At 43.7% G+C, this 18,314-nt stretch overlaps 1 protein-coding gene across 1 annotated transcript in view; it reads right to left on the bottom strand.

The window, feature by feature from the left end:
- The window catches only part of LOC143774429 (beta-1,3-galactosyltransferase 1-like), a 58,675-nt gene extending 49,935 nt beyond the window's left edge, over positions 1-8,740 (bottom strand). The window contains exon 1 of the mRNA XM_077262015.1: positions 8,560-8,740. The gene's annotated coding sequence lies outside the window, so the exon portion shown is untranslated. The remainder of the gene's footprint in view (positions 1-8,559) is intronic.
- Between the last annotated feature and the right edge of the window lie 9,574 nt (positions 8,741-18,314).

The raw sequence follows: 18,314 nt of genomic DNA, 5'->3' as shown, positions 1-18,314 counted from the left end.
ATTTAAACTGCTTCAAAAAGCGGCGTAACGAGAAAAAAATTCAAAATATCGGAATTTTTTGTCCCCGCAACATTGCAATAAAGTGTAATAACAGGCAATCAAGACATCATATCTATCCCTAAATGGTATCAATAAAAATGTCAGCTCAGCGCACCAAAAATAATCCCTCACCCAGCACTAGATCAGGAAAAATGAAGATGCTACGGGTCTCGGAAAATGGGGCAATTTTTTTTAACAAACTTTGAATTTTTTTCCACCACTAAAAAAAAAAAGAACCTATACATGTTTGGTGTCTATGAACTCGTAATGACCTGGAGAATCATAATGGCAGGTCAGTTTTAGCTTTTGGTGAACATAGTTAAAAAAAAATTGTGAAATTGCACTATTTTTCTGTTTGGAATTTTTTTTCCTGTTTTTCAGTATATTATATGGTAAAATGAACGGTATTGTTTAGAAGTACAACTCATCTTGCAAAAAACAAGCCCTCGCATGGCCATCTTGATGGAAAAATAAAAAAGTTATGGCTCTGGGAAGAAGGTGAGCAAAAAACAGAAACACAAAAACAGAAAATGGCCCGGGGGTGAAGGGATTAATACAATTGATTCTCCCAGGTTAGCACCACTTAACCCCTTCTTGCAAAAGCCTGTTTTTATCTTCCTCACAGAGCCCCATTTTTCAGGTAGGACATGTGACACTTTATGTGGTAATAACCTTTGAGCTTCTACGTCTTCCGGTGATTCTGAGATTATTTTTTCCGTGACACATTATACTTTATGTTAGTGGTAAAATTTAGATCAATATGATTTGCATTCATTTATAAAAATATTATTTGACAAAAATTTTGAAAAATTAGATTTTTTTTCTTAATCTTTGAACTTTTATGCCCTTAAAACACATCGTCCCACTGCCCAAAATAGTTAATAAGTAACATTTACTGCATGTCTGTATTTTGTCATCTTCATTTTTCCATTGATTTATTTATTTGTTTTTTTGCTAGGATGTTAGAAGGTCAAAGTGTAGCAGCATTTTTTTCTACAAAATTTACAAGCCATATTTTTATGGGTTATGATGACTTTTACAGGATGATGTGTCACAAAATCCCCACCTAAGACCTTGTTTTAAAACTTCACCCTTTAATGTATTCATAATGTTTGTTGATCATTCAGATGCTTCACATAAAATAACACCATTTTTTGGAATTAAAAAATGAAAAATTATTATTTTTTCCTTGAAAATGTCAATTTAACTCCAAATTTATAATTAACACAGGGGTAAAAGGAGCAAATGGACACCACAATTCTTTGTGCAGTTTCTCCTTACAATGCTGAAGGGCTCAGAAGGGAAGGAATACTTTTTGACTTTTGGAGTGCAATTTTTGCTGGAATAGATTGCAGATACAATGCACAGTCTTTGAGGTGCCAAAGCAGGAAAAAACCTGCACAAATGACCCCAATAAAGAAGCTACACTTCTCAAGGAGTTTATTTAGGGGTGTAGTGACCATTTTGGTACCACTGTGAGCAGGTTGCGCTGGATGTGCAGCGCCCCAGAGTCCTGGTCGTTGCAGTACTGATGCTCCGCCGCTAAGGGGGGCTATGGTACGTCTGATGGCACTGAAGGAGTTCACCTGACCAGGTATCATAGACACCAATACACTTCACAGTCTGGCCTCCAGGGGGAGCTAAGGGTGCTATGTATTAGGCCACTCCTCACAATCTGGTAAAACTGGGGGTTAGATAGGAAGTTAGGCAGAAGCTGACTGGGTTGGAACCAGGCAACATCCTGTGGCAGAGGGTGTTGCAGGGGAAGATTCAGGGGGTCCCTGTCAGGGGTGGGATCCTGACAGAGGCCTATCGAACAGATATAATGTTACAGGACCGCGCCTGCACTTCATCGCGGCGGTACCCCAAGAGAGGACAAGAAGCGAGGTTTATTGTGCTGAGTGAGAAACGAGATCAACGCAACAAGGAGAAACACCAGTAGAAGTCGTGCTGTAAGACGAGGCAACATCCTACTGAGGCGCGTAGCCGGTGGCCGGAAACGCCGAGGAAGTATTGAGCTCCAGGCCTTACTTCAAACCTACGGCAGGACAGTCAGTTCTAGGCGGGCTGTCTCACCCAAAATCACCTAAGCAGACACAGGGGGCAACATCGGGAGAGGGGCGACTCTAGGGTCCCGGAAGAACTCCAAGCCCACCCGTCATACGGGTGCGTCCTAGCCATATCATCTGGGGGGGATGAAGAAGAACATCATAATCGAGTTGTGAGGAAACTTCAGAAGCAGACACAACAGTTGTGAGGACTATGCCGTAAGCACAGCAGGGAAGGACTACAACACACAAGCGCTAGAAGGTAGGCACAGATTTCCACCTGCAAAGGGAACTCTGGAGGTGCCATCAGACCGGCCGGACTCAGGTAGCCCGGTTAACCGTATTCCGGACTGAGGATCCTGAAGCCTTCAGTAAAGAGGTAAAGAGACTGCAACCTGGTGTCCTCGTTATTCACCGCGACCTACACCGCACCACAACATCATCACATTCTCAACTTTCACTGGACGCCCCTCAGCAGGGTCACGCTGCGGCGCACAACGCAAATGTGAACGTAGCCTAACTTCTCTTTTTCTTTGATCCATTTTTTTCTCACATTACAACTAAGACAGGCTGCCACGAGAGACGGTGAGTTCTCTTTCAATGGAAGTCTTCAAATAGAGGCTCAATAATATAGCGATATATCACGAAATGTAGAAAAATCATAAGTGGCACTCCAGAGGGGATAGATAAGGTGACGGAGTAGGGTTTTAATCCTTACCGGTGGTAATAATAAGAAAACATCCCAAAAGCACATATTCATCACAGGGTAACAGACTAGAGTCTAGTGTCCCCCCATAAGATAATAATAGAGCAACATCAAGCGGTGGAGTACTCCGAATAACAAACACATAGCAAAGAAAAAACTGGAGAAACTATAAACAAATAGTGAAATTAAAACATGAATATTTATTAGAAAAAAATCATTCAAAACAATTATCAAACAGTGTAACAAAATGTCAAAATAAGGAGGATTAACAGATAGAGATCTAGCAGACCAATCCAAAATACCAAGCAGTATAACATATATACTAAACCTGTACACCCAGTCACCATATATAATAAAGATCCAATTTACATAGGATAATACAAGAATACAAGACACCGATATATAGGTTGTAATGTTTATCCTTAGTGAAGGGGAGAGAGAGGAGACTTGGTGGGGTTCTGCCAGCAGTATCCCGACGCGCGTTTCGCATGCAGCCGGCTTTTACTCAGTAGTAGTAATGAAACTCGGCACTCAAAAGGGACTTGTTGCAAAACAAAGTGAATTTATATACAGTCCGTGGATCATCAGCTAGTGGACAACGTTTCGGTCTGTATGGACCTTCATCAGATAAATGCTGTGTTATTGAAGTGGAAGATGAGTAATCAATCATGGAAGGGCTTTCAGCCACCCTACCCCAGTGCAGACATACTTCTTACCACCTTCAGTCCATTTAAAGTGTCATCCCCTATGAGTATTGACTACTCATCTTCCACTCCAGCAACACATCATTTATCTGATGAAGGTCAATATAGACCGAAACGTTGTCCACTAGCTGATGATCCATGGACTGTATATAAATTCACCTTGTTTTTCAACACGTCCCTTTCAAGTGACGAGTTTCATTACTACTAATATTATGAAATGTATCAGTGCAAAATCTTGGCCCTAAACACAGCACATTATTAAAAGGTGGAAATTCAGTTTAACCCATTAAGGCACGATGACATACAAAGTGTCTTTAATTAAAAGGGGTTTCCAGTTTCAGAAAACCCTCTCTCTTGGCACAGTTTGTTTCTAAATAAAAACAATTGAGCTTTACTTACCCTCCCCTGTTCGGAGTCTCCGCTTTTGCTCCTGTTTTCTGTTAATGTCTGCAGCGCTGCAGCCGATGATTGAGCTCAGCTGCTCTGCCCAAGTTGATTTCAGGAGCAGATCAGAGGCGCTGAGCTCACTTTTTGTGACAATTTCCGCACTGGAGACAATAACGGGCACTAGGAGGAGTGGCGGAGATTTAGCACCTGAATCAGGGAGGTTGAGCAAAGTTGATTGTTTTTCTTTTAAAACTGCAACCTGCGAGAGGGGTTTTCCAGACTTGGAAAATACCTTTAAGATACTGGTGATTTACTATAAAAACACTCTTGCACCTCTTTAGCCAGTGCTCTGTTGGATGCCTTGAAAAATGTATCGGTGCATTCTTGCCAACAGTTCCAATTTTTCTAAGACGATCCGATAATCTTTTCTTGGTGTTCCTTGGGGTGTGACTTAAATATTGTCCAGCCTGCGCTGTGCTGTCAATAGACTGTACATTTGTGTTCGATTAATGGTTTATTCTTTTTTTTATAAATTATTATTTTTTAAATCTTTTTAGAAATGATCTCTAAATATAACATGTTGAGGATGAGGATGCGGGGGTTTACAATCCACTAGAAGCTGTGTCCTGTCAATCATTAACCAGTCTAGTTCAGCTCAACAATTACTCTACTCCCAAGCTGCTTTTACCTAGAACAATTAAATCTTCTCATATTATGAGCAAACAATGTCTGATTTATATTGGGTTGCTCTGAGACTTTATAATAAATATAACAAGTTCTTTGAAGAAGGAGATCAAGTATATTACAAACAGTGGCAAAAAAAGAAGCTGGCTGTCTCCATACATGTATAAGTCAACCTACAGTATTAAAATCGCAAATAATGTATAAAAATATACAGTTGTGCTCAAAAGTTTACATACCCCGGCAGAATTTTTGCTTTCTTGGCCATTTTTCAGAGAATATGAATGATAACACCAAAACTTTTTTCCACTCTTGGTTAGTGGTTGGGTGCAGACATTTATTGTCAGACTACTGTGTTTTCTCTTTATAAATCATACTGATAGCCCAAAACATCCAAATGACCCTGATCAAAAGTTTACATACCCCATTTCTTAATACCGTGCAATGCCCCCTCTAACATCAATGACAGCTTGAAGTCTTTTGTGGTAGTTGTGTATGAGGTTCTTTATTTTCTCAGATCATAAAGCTGCCCACTCTTCTTGGCAAAAAGCCTCCAGTTCTTGTAAATTCCTGTGCTGTCTAGCACGAACTGTACGCTTGAGATCTCCCCAGAGAGGCTCAATGATATTGAGGTCAGGAGACTGAGATGGCCACTCCAGAACTTAAACTTTGTTCTGCTGTAGCCAATGACAGGTCGACTTGGCCTTGTGTTTTGGACCGTTGTCATGTTGGGACATCCAAGTACGTCCCATGCGCAGCTTCCGGACTGATGATTTCAAATTTGCATTCAGTAATTGCTTATAACGTGCTGCATTCATCTTTCCATCAACTTTGACCAAGTTTCCTGTGCCTTTGTAGCTCCCACATCTCCAAAACATCAGCGATCCACCTCTGTGCCTTACAGTAGGAATGGTGTTCCTTTCATCATAGGCCTTGTTATGGTTGTGGCCAGAAAGTTCAATTTTGGTCTCATCACTCCAAATTACCTTGTTCCAGAAGTTTTGAGGCTTGTCTCTGTGCTTTTTTGCGTATTGTAGGCGAGATACTTTGTGGCATTTGCGCAGTAATGGCTTTCTTCTGGCGACTTGACCATGCAGCCCATTTTTCCTCAAGTACCTCGTTATGTGCATCTTGAAACAGCCACACCGCTAGTTTTCAGACAGTCCTGTATTTCAGCTGATGTTCTTTGTGGGTTTTTCTTTGCATCCAGAACAATTTTCCTGGTAGTTGTGGACGACATTTTTGTTGGTCTACCTGACCGTGGTTTTGTTTTTACAGAGTCCCTGATTTTCCATTTGTTAATCACAGTGTGAACGCTGCTGACAGGCATTATCAATTCCTTGGATGTCTTTTTGTATCCCTTTCCTGTTTTATACAGTTCAACTACCTTTTCCTGTAGATCCGGTGACAATTCTTTAGATTTCCCCATGACTCACAATCCAGAAACGTCAGTGGCTAGATGATAGATGCAAGAGTCTGTCGTGATCCCAGAAACTCACTCAGCTTTTATGCACACCACACTGATTATAAGCAAACAGGTCACAGGTGAGGATGTTACCTTTAGTAGCCATTCAAACCCATTTGTGTCAACTTCTGTGCATGTTATCAGGCCAAAATCACCAGGGTATGTGAACTTCTGATCAGGGTCATTTGGATGTTTTGTGTTGTCAATATGAAGAAATGGCGAGAAAACACAGTAGTTTGACAATAAATGGCTTCACCCAACCACTAACCATGAGTGGAGAAAAAGTTTTGGTGGTATCATTCAAATTCTCTGAAAAAACTCCAAGAAAGCAAAAATTCTGCCGTGGTATGTAAACTTTTGAGCACAACTGTATATTGCACCCCAAAAATGAATGAAGATCCCAGATTATAGACCATTAAACTAATATAAAACTTAGTCCCTCCCCAAATGAAGACATAAAATTACAGGCACAAATCCTATAAATAAATGAAGACCTCGGGCCCCCAAATAAATGCAGACCCCTGACCAGACAATGCTATAATACAGACTTTGGACAAGACTCCCTTATTTAACTGTAAAAGTTAAATAATAACATTCTGGTTGCCTGTTCCCACCACTAGGGGGAGATCACTGTCTACAATTGTATACAGTCCCCATTGAACTCAATAATACATTCTTCTTTTGAAACGTATGACATTTTGTTGCTCGTTTGCTTATTATTTTATTAAAATTAACCAAAAAGTTACCATATTCTGTTCTTTGCTGCTCAAAATTCAAAGACCTTCTCACTTTATAGAGTGCATATTCTTATACTTATAGGGTTCATAGATCTCCATGAGAATCTGCCTCCAGAACTTATTTTAAATGAACGTGGGTGTTACCAGTGTGAGACATGTAGATCAGGAGAGCCGACTGTCAGTCATTACATGTGTCAAGCATCTTTCATTCAAAATAAGCTCTGGAGGCAGATTCTCAGGGAGATCTACACTCACTGGCCACTTTATTAGGTACACCATGCTAGTAACGGGTTGGACCCCCTTTTGCCTTCAGAACTGCCTCAATTCTTCATGGCATAGATTCAACAAGGTGCTGGAAGCATTCCTCAGAGATTTTGGTCCATATTGACATGATGGCATCACACAGTTGCCGCAGATTTGTCGGCTGCACATCCCTGATGCGAATCTCCCGTTCCACCACATCCCAAAGATTTCATGTTTTTTTCGCCAAATTCTGACCCTACCATCCGAATGTCGCAGCAGAAATCGAGACTCATCAGACCAAGCAACGTTTTTCCAATCTTCTACTGTCCAATTTCGATGAGCTTGTGCAAATTGTAGCCTCAGTTTCCTGTTCTTAGCTGAAAGGAGTGGTACCCGGTGTGGTCTTCTGCTGCTGTAGCCCATCTGCCTCAAAGTTCGACGCACTGTGCGTTCAGAGATGCTCTTAGGCCTACCTTGGTTGTAACGGGTGGCGATTTGAGTCACTGTTGCCTTTCTATCAGCTCGAACCAGTCTGCCCATTCTCCTCTGACCTCTGGCATCAACAAGGCATTTCCGCCCACAGAACTGCCGCTCACTGGATTTTTTTTCTTTTTCGGACCATTCTCTGTAAACCCTAGAGATGGTTGTGCGTGAAAATCCCAGTAGATCAGCAGTTTCTGAAATACTCAGACCAGCCCTTCTGGCACCAACAACCATGCCACGTTCAAAGGCACTCAAATCACCTTTCTTCCCCATACTGATGCTCGGTTTGAACTGCAGGAGATTGTCTTGACCATGTCTACATGCCTAAATGCACTGAGTTGCCGCCATGTGATTGGCTGATTAGAAATTAAGTGTTAACAAGAAGTTGGACAGGTGTACCTAATAAAGTGGCCAGTGAGTGTATGTCCTGCCATAGATCTTAGCAGCTCATTTACTACGGTTATAAAGAAAAAAGTGGACTTCTCTGGAATAGGACATCGGATGGCAAATATCAAGGGATCATTTTATGACCTGCGTGTCCATATAGACGGTTTAGGAGGGTTGAGCCTATTGACAGATTCCCTTTAAAATAGCTTGCCTCAGCAGAATCAAAATCACACATGACAGGCTTAGGTACAACAGCACACGGGGGGCATGAATGAAGGTGTTAAAATATTAATAATAATATTCTTTTTTTTCAAGGCACTGTTACAGTGTGGAAATATTCAAATTAATTGTGCCAAGGGCATTATCACTATGTAGGGGCAGTGGGGGAGCCCTGTGATTGTGATGTACGAATTAAAGGGGTACATACATATGTGGGAGTATTAGGGTGCACTATTACTGTATTGATGGGAGCACTATTGCTTTGGGTTATAATTGTTTTTATTATACATTCTATTTATTTATTTTATTACTTAATTTGTTTTATTTATTTTATATTATTGTTTTTATTATTGCATTTTGGGGATAATAATCTTAAGGGCACTTGGGGCAGTAACAATATTGAGAGAAGTGGCAAAATAGTACTGTTAAAAAGGTAGAAAGATGAAAATGTTGTACTTACTGTGCTGAATAAATGGGGGAGAGAGTGCTGAAAAAGCTGGTAAGCCAAGATATCTAGCGAGTAAAGACAAACTGCGGCTGGTTCATGCTGTCATGACGGTCTGTGTTCACAGAAGAAGAAAACAGAATGCAAAGGACTCCAATTAAAAAAGGTGTTGCCTGTGGGACACTGCTTAGCCTTGTACTTTATTCAGGTCTATGATCTGCGCGGCGCCTGCGTATAACTTGTACAGTATCTACCTCTATATGGCCACCTTGTGGCGGTAATGTTAATCTTTTTGTATTGTTTTTTACATTTTAAAAAAGTATAGATGAATTATTCAGTCACTATATGGTGGTAATACGGGATCCTATTATGAGGGTATTATTCAATAAGACGGTAGAATTATTTAGTCAGTATACAGTGAAATCATGTAAAACTTTTGTGGAGGCATGTTTTACAGTGTCTTGCGAAAGTATTTCCTCATCCCCTCCTTCCCCCCTGGAATTTTTCATGTTTTGCTAGCTCGTGCAACCTGGAATTTCACTGTTTTTTTAAGGGTTTCACATAAAGAACCTGCCTACAACTGTGAATGTTTGTTTTTCTTTTTATTGCGAAGCAAACATCAAATAGGACAAAATAACTGAAAACTTCACTGTGCATAACTGTTCACCCCCTAAACTCAGTACTAGTGTTGAGCGATACCGTCCGATACTTGAAAGTATCGGTATCGGAAAGTATCGGCCGATACCGGCAAAGTATCAGATCTAATCCGATACCGATACCCGATACCAATGCAAGTCAATGGGACTCAAGTATCGGACGGTATCCCTGATGGTTCCCAGGGTCTGAAGGAGAGGAAACTCTCCTTCAGGCCCTGGGATCCATATTACTGTGTAAAATAAAGAATTAAAATAAAAAATATTGCTATACTCACCTCTCCGACGCAGCCTGCACCTTACCGAGGGAACCGGCAGCCTTCTTTGCTTAAAATGCGCGCGTTTACTGCCTTCCGTGACGTCACGGCTTCTGATTGGTCGCATGCCGCCCATGTGACGGCGACGCGACCAATCACAACAAGCCGTGACGTAATTTCAGGTCCTGAATGCCTAATTCTAGGCATTCAGGATTTGAAAATTACGTCACGGCTTGTGATTGGTCGCGTCGCGGTCACATGGGCGGCACGCGACCAATCACAAGCCGTGACGTAATTTTCAAATCCTGAATGCCTAGAATTAGGCATTCAGGACCTGAAATTACGTCAAGGCTTGTTGTGATTGGTCGCATCGCGGTCACATGGGCGGCACGCGACCAATCAGAAGCCGTGATGTCACGGAAGGCAGTAAATGCGCGCATTTTAAGCAAAGAAGGCTGCCGGTTCCCTCGGTGAGGTGCAGGCTGCGTCGGAGAGGTGAGTATAGCAATATTTTTTATTTTAATTCTTTATTTTACACATTGCTATTAATCCCGATACTGATTCCCGATATCACAAAAGTATCGGATCTCGGTATCGGAATTCCGATACCCGCAAGTATCGGCCGATACCCGATACTTGCGGTATCGGAATGCTCAACATTACTCAGTACTATGTGGATTCTCCTTTTGCAGCAATTACAGATGGAAGTTGCTTTGGATAAGACTCTAAGAGCTTTCCACATCATGCCTAGAGGATTTTTTGCCCATTCTTCAAGGCAAAACTGTTCCAGCTCCTTCAAGTTAGATGTTTATTCTGCTGAACAGCAATCTTCAAGTCTGACCACAGATTCTCAATTCGATTAATGTCTGGGCTTTGACTAGGCCACTCCTAAACATTTATACTCTTTCCCTTAAACCACTTGAGTGTTGCTTTACTAGTATGATTTGGGTCATTGTTGGAGCGTGAAGCTCTGTCCCAGTCTCAATTCACTGACAGACTGAAACAGGTTTTGCTTAAGAATATCCCTGTATTTGGCACCATCCTTCTTCCCATCGACTCGGACCATTTTCACAGAGTACAAGCTGCCGAAAAACATCTCCACAGCATGATGCTGCCACCACCATGTTTCACTGTGGGGATTGTGTTCTTGGAGTGATGAGCTGTGTTGGTTTGGCGTTTACCTTGATGACCAAAAAGTTCCATTTTGGTTTCATCTGACCACAGCACCTTCCTCCATACATTTGGGAAAACTCCCACATGTCTTTTTTGCAAACTCAAAATGAGATTTACAATTTTTGTTTGTAAATAAAGGCCTTTTTTTCTGCCCACTCTTCAATAAAGCCAACTCTGTCGAGAGTACGACTTATTGTGGTCGTATGGACAGATACTTCAGTCTCTGGTTGGGAACTCTGTAGCTCCTTCAGGGTTACCTTTGGTCTCTGTGCTGCCTCTCTGATTAATACCCTTCTTGCCCAGGCTGAGAGTTTTGGTGGGAGGCCCTCTCTTTGCAGGTTTGTTGTGGCTCCAAGTTCTTTCCATTTGATGATAATAGATTTGATGGTCCTCCTGGGGATCATCAGAGATTGGGATATTTTTTTATAACTCAACCCTGGCTTGTAATTTTTAACAACTTTGTCCCTGACTTGTTTAGAGAACTGCTTGGTCTTTATGGTGCTGTTTGATCAGTAGTGCCTCTGGTTAATGGTGGTGTTTGTGTAGTGGTGCCTCTTGTTAATGGTGATGTTTGGTTAGTGGTGCCTCTTGTTAATGGTGGTGTTTGGTTAGTGGCGTCTCTTGTTAATGGCGGTGTTTGGATAGTGGTGCCTCTAGTTAATGGTGGTGTTTGAGTAGTGGTGCCTCTTGTTAATGGTTTTGTTTGGTTAGTGGTGCCTCTTGTTAGTGGTGCCTCTAGTTAATGGTGGTGTTTGGTTAGTGGTGTCTCTTGTTAATGGTGGTGTTTGGTTAGTGGTGCCTCTTGTTAGTGGTGGTGTTTGAGTAGTGGTGCCTCTTGTTAATGGTTTTGTTTGGTTAGTGGTGCCTCTAGTTAATAGTGGTGTTTGGTTAGTGGTGCCTCTTGTTAATTGTGGTGTTTTGTTAATGGTGGTGTTTGGTTAGTGGCGCCTCTTGTTAGTGGTGGTGTTTGGTTAGTGGTGCCTCTAGTTAATGGTGGTGTTTGGTTAGTGGTGCCTCTTGTTAATGGTGGTGTTTGGTTAGTGGTGCCTCTTGTTAGTGGTGGTGTTTGGTTAGTGGTGCCTCTTGTTAATGGTGGTGTTTGGTTAGTGGTGCCTCATGTTAATGGTGTTGCAGCCTCTGTGGCCTTTCAGAGAATGTAAAGTGTATATACTGACAGACATGTGACGCTTAGATTACACACAGGGGGACGTCCTGTCACTAAGCATGTGACTTATGAATAGAATTGCTTGCACCAGAACATTTTAGGGACTTAATAGCAAAAGGGTTGAATACATATGCACATGCCAAGTTTTAGTTATTTGATCCCATAAATTTAATTTATGCCTGCATTTTTCTCACTTCACATCACCAATTGAGACTATTTAGTGCTAATGCATCTGAGTCACCCACCAGGGCCTTGGGGTACTCAGTACCAGGTCCGGTACTTAAAGGGGATGTTTTCATGATGGCTGCGACCCGGTACGTGGCCCTGGGTGCCCAATCAAAGGAAAAGTCTTTTTGGGGTATTATGAATAGAGTTCATGTTCGTGATACCACCTGTGGTATTCGGTCAGTAGGGACCGACGCTGTTTAAAGGGTCCTCTGGGGAGATGGTATGGCAGCTAGATGGAGTATCTTCCCACAGGTGAAGTAGGTCCCCAGGGCTCCCGGTGTATAGGTGAAGATGGTGAATGGTGCGATGAAGAACGAGGACACAGGTTTGCAATGTCTTTACCTGGTTTACTGTAGGCTTCAGTCAACCGCAGTCCAGGGCACCAGACAACAGGTACAGGCAGGATCCGGCCGGCTTGGAGGCGACTGCAGAGTCCTCTCACCAGGTGGAGATCGACACCTTCCTCAAAGTGCGGTGGTGATGTGGTCCCTTACTGCCTAAAGCTTCAAATAAGGTCCTCACAGGTCCTCTCTGTCCCCCATAAAGGTTAGGACACAACCCGTATGACAGGTGAACTGGGCTTTTTTACAGGGTCTCTATCACGAGCCAGGCCCTATAGATATCACTGTGTCTCCTGGGTATCGATGCGGACAGGTGATCTACAATCCAACTGTCCTGATGGTTTCTGCTATGCCACTATAGAGTTCAGTATGGCCACGGTCTTCCAGCTACCGAAATCTGCACTAGCCAGGGAGGTAGCCTCTTCTCAGCTCTGTTCCACTGGCTCTATTCTCCTGCGCTTCTCCCTCCTGCAATCTTTTCGACAATCCGTTCGTCTTTCTTAATCCTTTCAATGCTAGAGCTGCAGCACCTCTGGCTGCACGGCTCCAAACACGTCCCTATGCCTCCCTGCCAGCCAGAATATATCCAGGGGAGTTCACCCTGAATCCGGGTACAGAGCTCCCCCTTCTGGCCTGGAGTATGAACATGTTGTATGTAAGATTTACCTGGTGAAAGTTATCCTTCATCGCCTCCAAGTGTGACATCACTCTCCCCGTGGAGAAAGCAATGCCACTGTGACGCCCCAGGCCCCTTAGGTGTCACACTCCTCTTCCCCCGTTTAATCCAATACTCCCAGACTGGGAAAAGAAAAGAACAATGAACAGGTATTAATAAGACATGCAAATTTTTGATATGCATAATAACAATTTAAACAGGTAATTTAATAACTTGGAGCTTCCCTTTATGAGAGGAATTAATTTCTTTTAACGTTACTATACATATTTACACTAATGTAAATAACTTCTCAAAATAGTAAACTGTACTATCCAATGGCTATTACCCTTACGAGTATGCTATCTTTGAGACTTCAAAGTGCAACACAAACGCCATTTTCATTTTCATTCACTCTCACTTTAATATTTAATACTTTCTGAAACTCTCACTTCAATATTGCTCTAACTAACTCACTCTTCTCACAATATCACATCACTATCCCTTCAATACAGTGCAATAAGTCAACATTCCCTTTAAGGATGCAAACATTTTTCAAATCTTTCAACGCTTTCTTTCAACATATTTAACTTTTTATATTGAGGTAGCATATTTAAAGGTGTAAACAATATTCAAGTCAATAACTTTTCAACAGCAGCAACGATGCGAGGGACCCGTTATCAACCCCCAACGTAGGCTTGGGCGGGCTAAAAGGCATGTATCCAGACCCAGTCTTCTGCTGCGCCAATGGTTTTTTCTTCAGGTCTCTAATTAAACAGCTTCAAACTTTTAAGTTAACATTAGAAACAGTTCCTTTAAGAGATTTATGTAAAACCAGTAGAAAGCACCTTAAGAAGTGCCAACTATTTACAACACAGTTTGTGAATCATTCACTGTCGTCCTTTAAACAAATGAGCTCCTTAAATGAAAACCTGATCAGGTTAAATGAAACTTTCAAACAGTTAACTTATTCACAGTTATATCAAACATGCAGATTTAGTCTTTCTTTTTCCAGGTTTGCTCAGGATGGCTGCTACTTCCTGAACGGGAAAACTGAGGGTCATAGAGTTCCACTGATACTGCACACCAAGGTTTCCTAGCTGGTTCCACTACTGGTGTCTGAGTGGATTGATCGCATTTGAGCGTTGGCCTGGCCTGGCCTGCTGCGCTTGCAGGGACTGAGGATCTCACTCATCTTTTAAAGTCTAGCGCATACCACCCCTTTTCACCGATGTGGCGGGTGTAGGTTACACAGTCACCAGCATTCATGTCCCTGTCAGGGTGCCCTTCTATTAGATGGGATTCCATGTTCCTCCAGTTGATAAATATCTCATTGATCATGCCGACTTCTTTAATGAATCCCCAGCCTCTCTGTTTGTTGAAAACCACTACTTCCCCTTGCTGCAGTGGTCCTCTTTCTGCCCGTGGGATTTTACGCATACGGGCCTTCCCTGCCAGATTTCTTTCCTCAAGCGCCGCTTCGTGGACCAGGGATTCCTGTCTCTCCCTCTCCTCCCGATGCCTGCAGTGCTCCCACCAGGTAATCATGGGGATCTCACCCTGGAGGGACATCATATCCTCCTCCTTGGGTCCCTCTGCAAATACCATGGGCTCTGGGGAGCTAGCCTGGGGTTCACTAATGGGGATTAGCGGAGCTGTCATCTGCCTCAGGCCGCTGTCGCCTCGGGGTAGCCGGTGACATGCCCATCCAGGTGTCGGTGCTGGCTGGATTGGGAAGGGGCCGAGCAGGGTGTCGTCGGGCCCAGTGGTTGGTGTAAAGCTGGCGACTGGGATACCCTTGAGGAGGTGACCATTAAGGTGCTGTGGGTAGAGTTGAAAGCCCAAAGTCTGGTAATTGTAGATATTGATCGGTGAGAATGTAACCCAATGATGACCGTAGGTACTAATGTAATAGAAAATTGTCTTGGTGGGGTTATTGTGTTGTTTCAACAGGTGGCCGAAACTGCTGGTTCCAGTGAGCAGCGTGCCCTGCAGAAGGAGATCAAAGCACTGATGCAGAGACAACAGGTAGAGCTATCTGGTGGAGAAGTCAGCAGTGTCAGAGTGAGTGACCCAATCCCCATTGCAATACGCCCAAGAAGTGAAATGTTAATCTGGTGTCTAGCAGCAATAGGCCTCAGGGGTCAAGACTACCAAGCCCTGGTATAACCCATGTATTCTGATTGTAGGCCCACCATCCTGACAGCCAGAGGGGTAATTGATGTCCGCAAAGGGAGGGTACCAGTACGGATCCTGAATTGGTGGGAGAAAGAGGTTCATTTACCCATGTATGCCACCCTTGCTAAATTGTTTACTGTCAGTAACAATGCAATACAAGCAACAGAACTATTGGTCTCGTCTGACCAGGCAGAGGACAATGGCTCTGCAGGACAGTTGGAGGATTGGTATCAACAGTTACAGTAGGCACTGATTCCACTCCTTCTCACCAAAAACATGACGCCTACCAGGTGGTCCATGAGTATGAGCGGGTATTCAGCAAACATCCACTAGACTTTGGGCAGGTAAAAGGGGTCCAACATCATATCCCCACTGGTGATCATCTGCCCATTAAAGAGAGGTACTGGCCTGTACCACCAGCTCACTATCAATGTGCCAAAGATATGTTACGGGAGATGAAGGAGGCTGGGGTGATCAGAGATAGTTGTAGCCCCTGGGCAGCCCCGTTAGTCCTCGTTAGAAGGAAATATGGTACCATGAGAATGTGTGTTGACTACAGGCGAATTAACAGCATTGCACACAAGGATGCCTACCCATTACCTAGAATTGAGGAGTCACTAGCTGCACTGAAATCCGCTCACTATTTCTCCACCTTAGATCTCAAAAGTGGGTATTGGCAGGTTCCCATGGCAGAGACGGACAAAGAGAAAACTGCCTTCATGACACCAATGGGCCTCTCCGAGTTCAACTACATGCCATTCGGGCTGTGCATCGCACCAGGGACGTTTCAGAGGATGATGGAGTGTTGCCTCGGGCACAAGAACTTTGAAACCGTTCTGTTGTACCTGGATGACATCATCGTCTTCTCCAAAACCTATGAAGACCACTTGAAGCACCTGGCAGAGGTGTTTGAAGCCCTGTCCAACTTTGGCCTGAAGGTGAAGCCGTCCAAATGCCACCTGCTGAAGCCCAATGTGCAGTAGGTCAAGTGGTAAGCGCCAAAGGTGTGGTACCAGACCCCGAGAAAGTCACCGTTATCAGGGAATGGCCAAAACCCAGCACCATTCATGAAGTACAACAGTTCCTCGGGTTGGTAGGCTACTATCAATGATTCATTAAAGATTTCACCAAGATAGCCTCAACCCTGCAAGACTTGCTAGTGGGCCAATCCAAGAAGACTAAGAACAAGAGTCCTCCATTTGAGTTGAAGAACGGACTAGAAGAATCCTTCACTCAGTTGAAGCTGGATTTCACAGGAGATGAAGTTCTGGCCTATCCTGACTATGACCCACTGTTTGTACTCTACACAGATGCCAGCAACGTGGGATTGGGAGCAGTGCTGTCCCAGTTGCAGAAAGGCAGAGAGAGAGAGTGATTGCCTATGCCAGCAGGAAGCTTTGTTCCACCAAAAGGAACCCCGACTATAGTTCCTTTAAGTTAGAGTTTCTTGCCATAGTCAGGGCTGTAACGGAGTGCTTCAAGCACTACTTGGCATTAGCAAAGTTTACCATCTGCACAGACAACAATCCGCTGACCCACCTGGAAACAGCAAAACTGGGTGCATTGGAACAGCTATGGATGGCCCGGTTGTCCAACTATGTTTTTACCATCAAGTACCGTGCGGGGAATAAGAATGCAAATGGCGATGCGCTGTCCAGGATACCCAATTTACCAGAGGAGGGAGAAAATCTGGAAGCACTTACAGAGATCGAGTTACAAGCCTTCCACCGCCTCGAGGTGACCCAGTATTCCCATTGTGTGAGGAACAAGTGCAATGACAGGCAAGAAGTCATGCTGAATCCATTGCCCCACCAAGGATAGTGATCCAGCAGTCCGCCTGGCAAAGGAATTGCTGACACAGGCTGATTCACACCCTGATCCAGATGCCCCACAAGAAACCCAACAGTTATGGAAGGAGAAGGGCAAGCTATTCATCTATGAAGGTAAATTGTGCTGGCGAAACATCGATCCACGCACTCACGAGCTGGTCTGGCAGGTGGTAGTCCTGAGGCGGGATGCGCCAATGGTCTTCGAAGCGTACCATGATGGAGCAGGAAGAAGTTGGAGGTTCTACTTCATGAAAGATTCTACTGGATTAGCATGAGGAAAGCCATTGAGCCGTGGTGCCTAGAATGTGGCCCCTGCAACCTGTGCAGAAAAGACCATAACAGCCAGAGGTCTCCCTTATAGCCCATAGTCACTAAACAGCCACTTGAACTGGTAGCTTTGGATCATGTGAAGCTGACCCCAAGACGTTCAGTCTAGGTCTACTCCCTGACTATAGTATACCACTACTCAAGGTTCCTGGTAGTCGTGCCGGTCAAGGACCAAACAGCAAAGACGGTAGCCAAGGCATTTCAACAACACTTTTGTTGACCACATGGTTACCCTGAAAAGATACTCACCGACCAAGGCCCAGCCTTTGAGGCAGAAGTGTTCCAGGAGTTCTGTAACCTGTACGGCTGCAAGAAAATCAGAACAACACCATACCATCCACAGACAAATGGCATGTGTGAGAAAATGAACCAGGTGGTAACTGACCTATTGAAATCCTTGCCCCTGGAAGAGAGAAATCTGTGGCCAGAGAAGTTGCCGGACTTAGTAGACCTATACAACCATATCCCAGTAAATTCCACCAACTGCACTCCAGCCTACCTAATGAGAGGAGACCTGGCAAGTTACCTGTTGACTTCGACATGGGAGTCTTGACACCTGAAACATCACCAGATGCAGACTGGGATACAGAGCGGCAGCAGCAATACCGCAAAGTACAGGAAGGCGTGGAAAGAAGTTTGTCCCAAGCAAGACAGAGGCAGGAGAGACTATAATCAGCACGCACCTGCAGTTTCCTTGTCACCTGGAGAACAAGTTCTCAAAAGAAAAAGAATGCACAAACTAGATTATCACTGGGAGGCAGAACCATACACCGTTATGTCCTCAAACTTTAATAACACTAAGGCGTGTCTCATAAGTAAAGATGGAGGAGAGACTTCAACAGCAGTGTCAAGAGATCATCTGAAGGTATGCCCTGACCAACTGAGACACAGAGAGAAAGACAAGGATACCCCTCAACCCATGGAAGAGAAGGAAAAGAAAATCCATACCGTTCTTGGAGATTTTCCT

Source organism: Ranitomeya variabilis, chromosome 5 (assembly GCF_051348905.1).
Source record: "Ranitomeya variabilis isolate aRanVar5 chromosome 5, aRanVar5.hap1, whole genome shotgun sequence".
Lineage (NCBI taxonomy): Eukaryota > Metazoa > Chordata > Amphibia > Anura > Dendrobatidae > Ranitomeya > Ranitomeya variabilis.
This window is presented reverse-complemented; position numbering and strand designations above follow the sequence as displayed.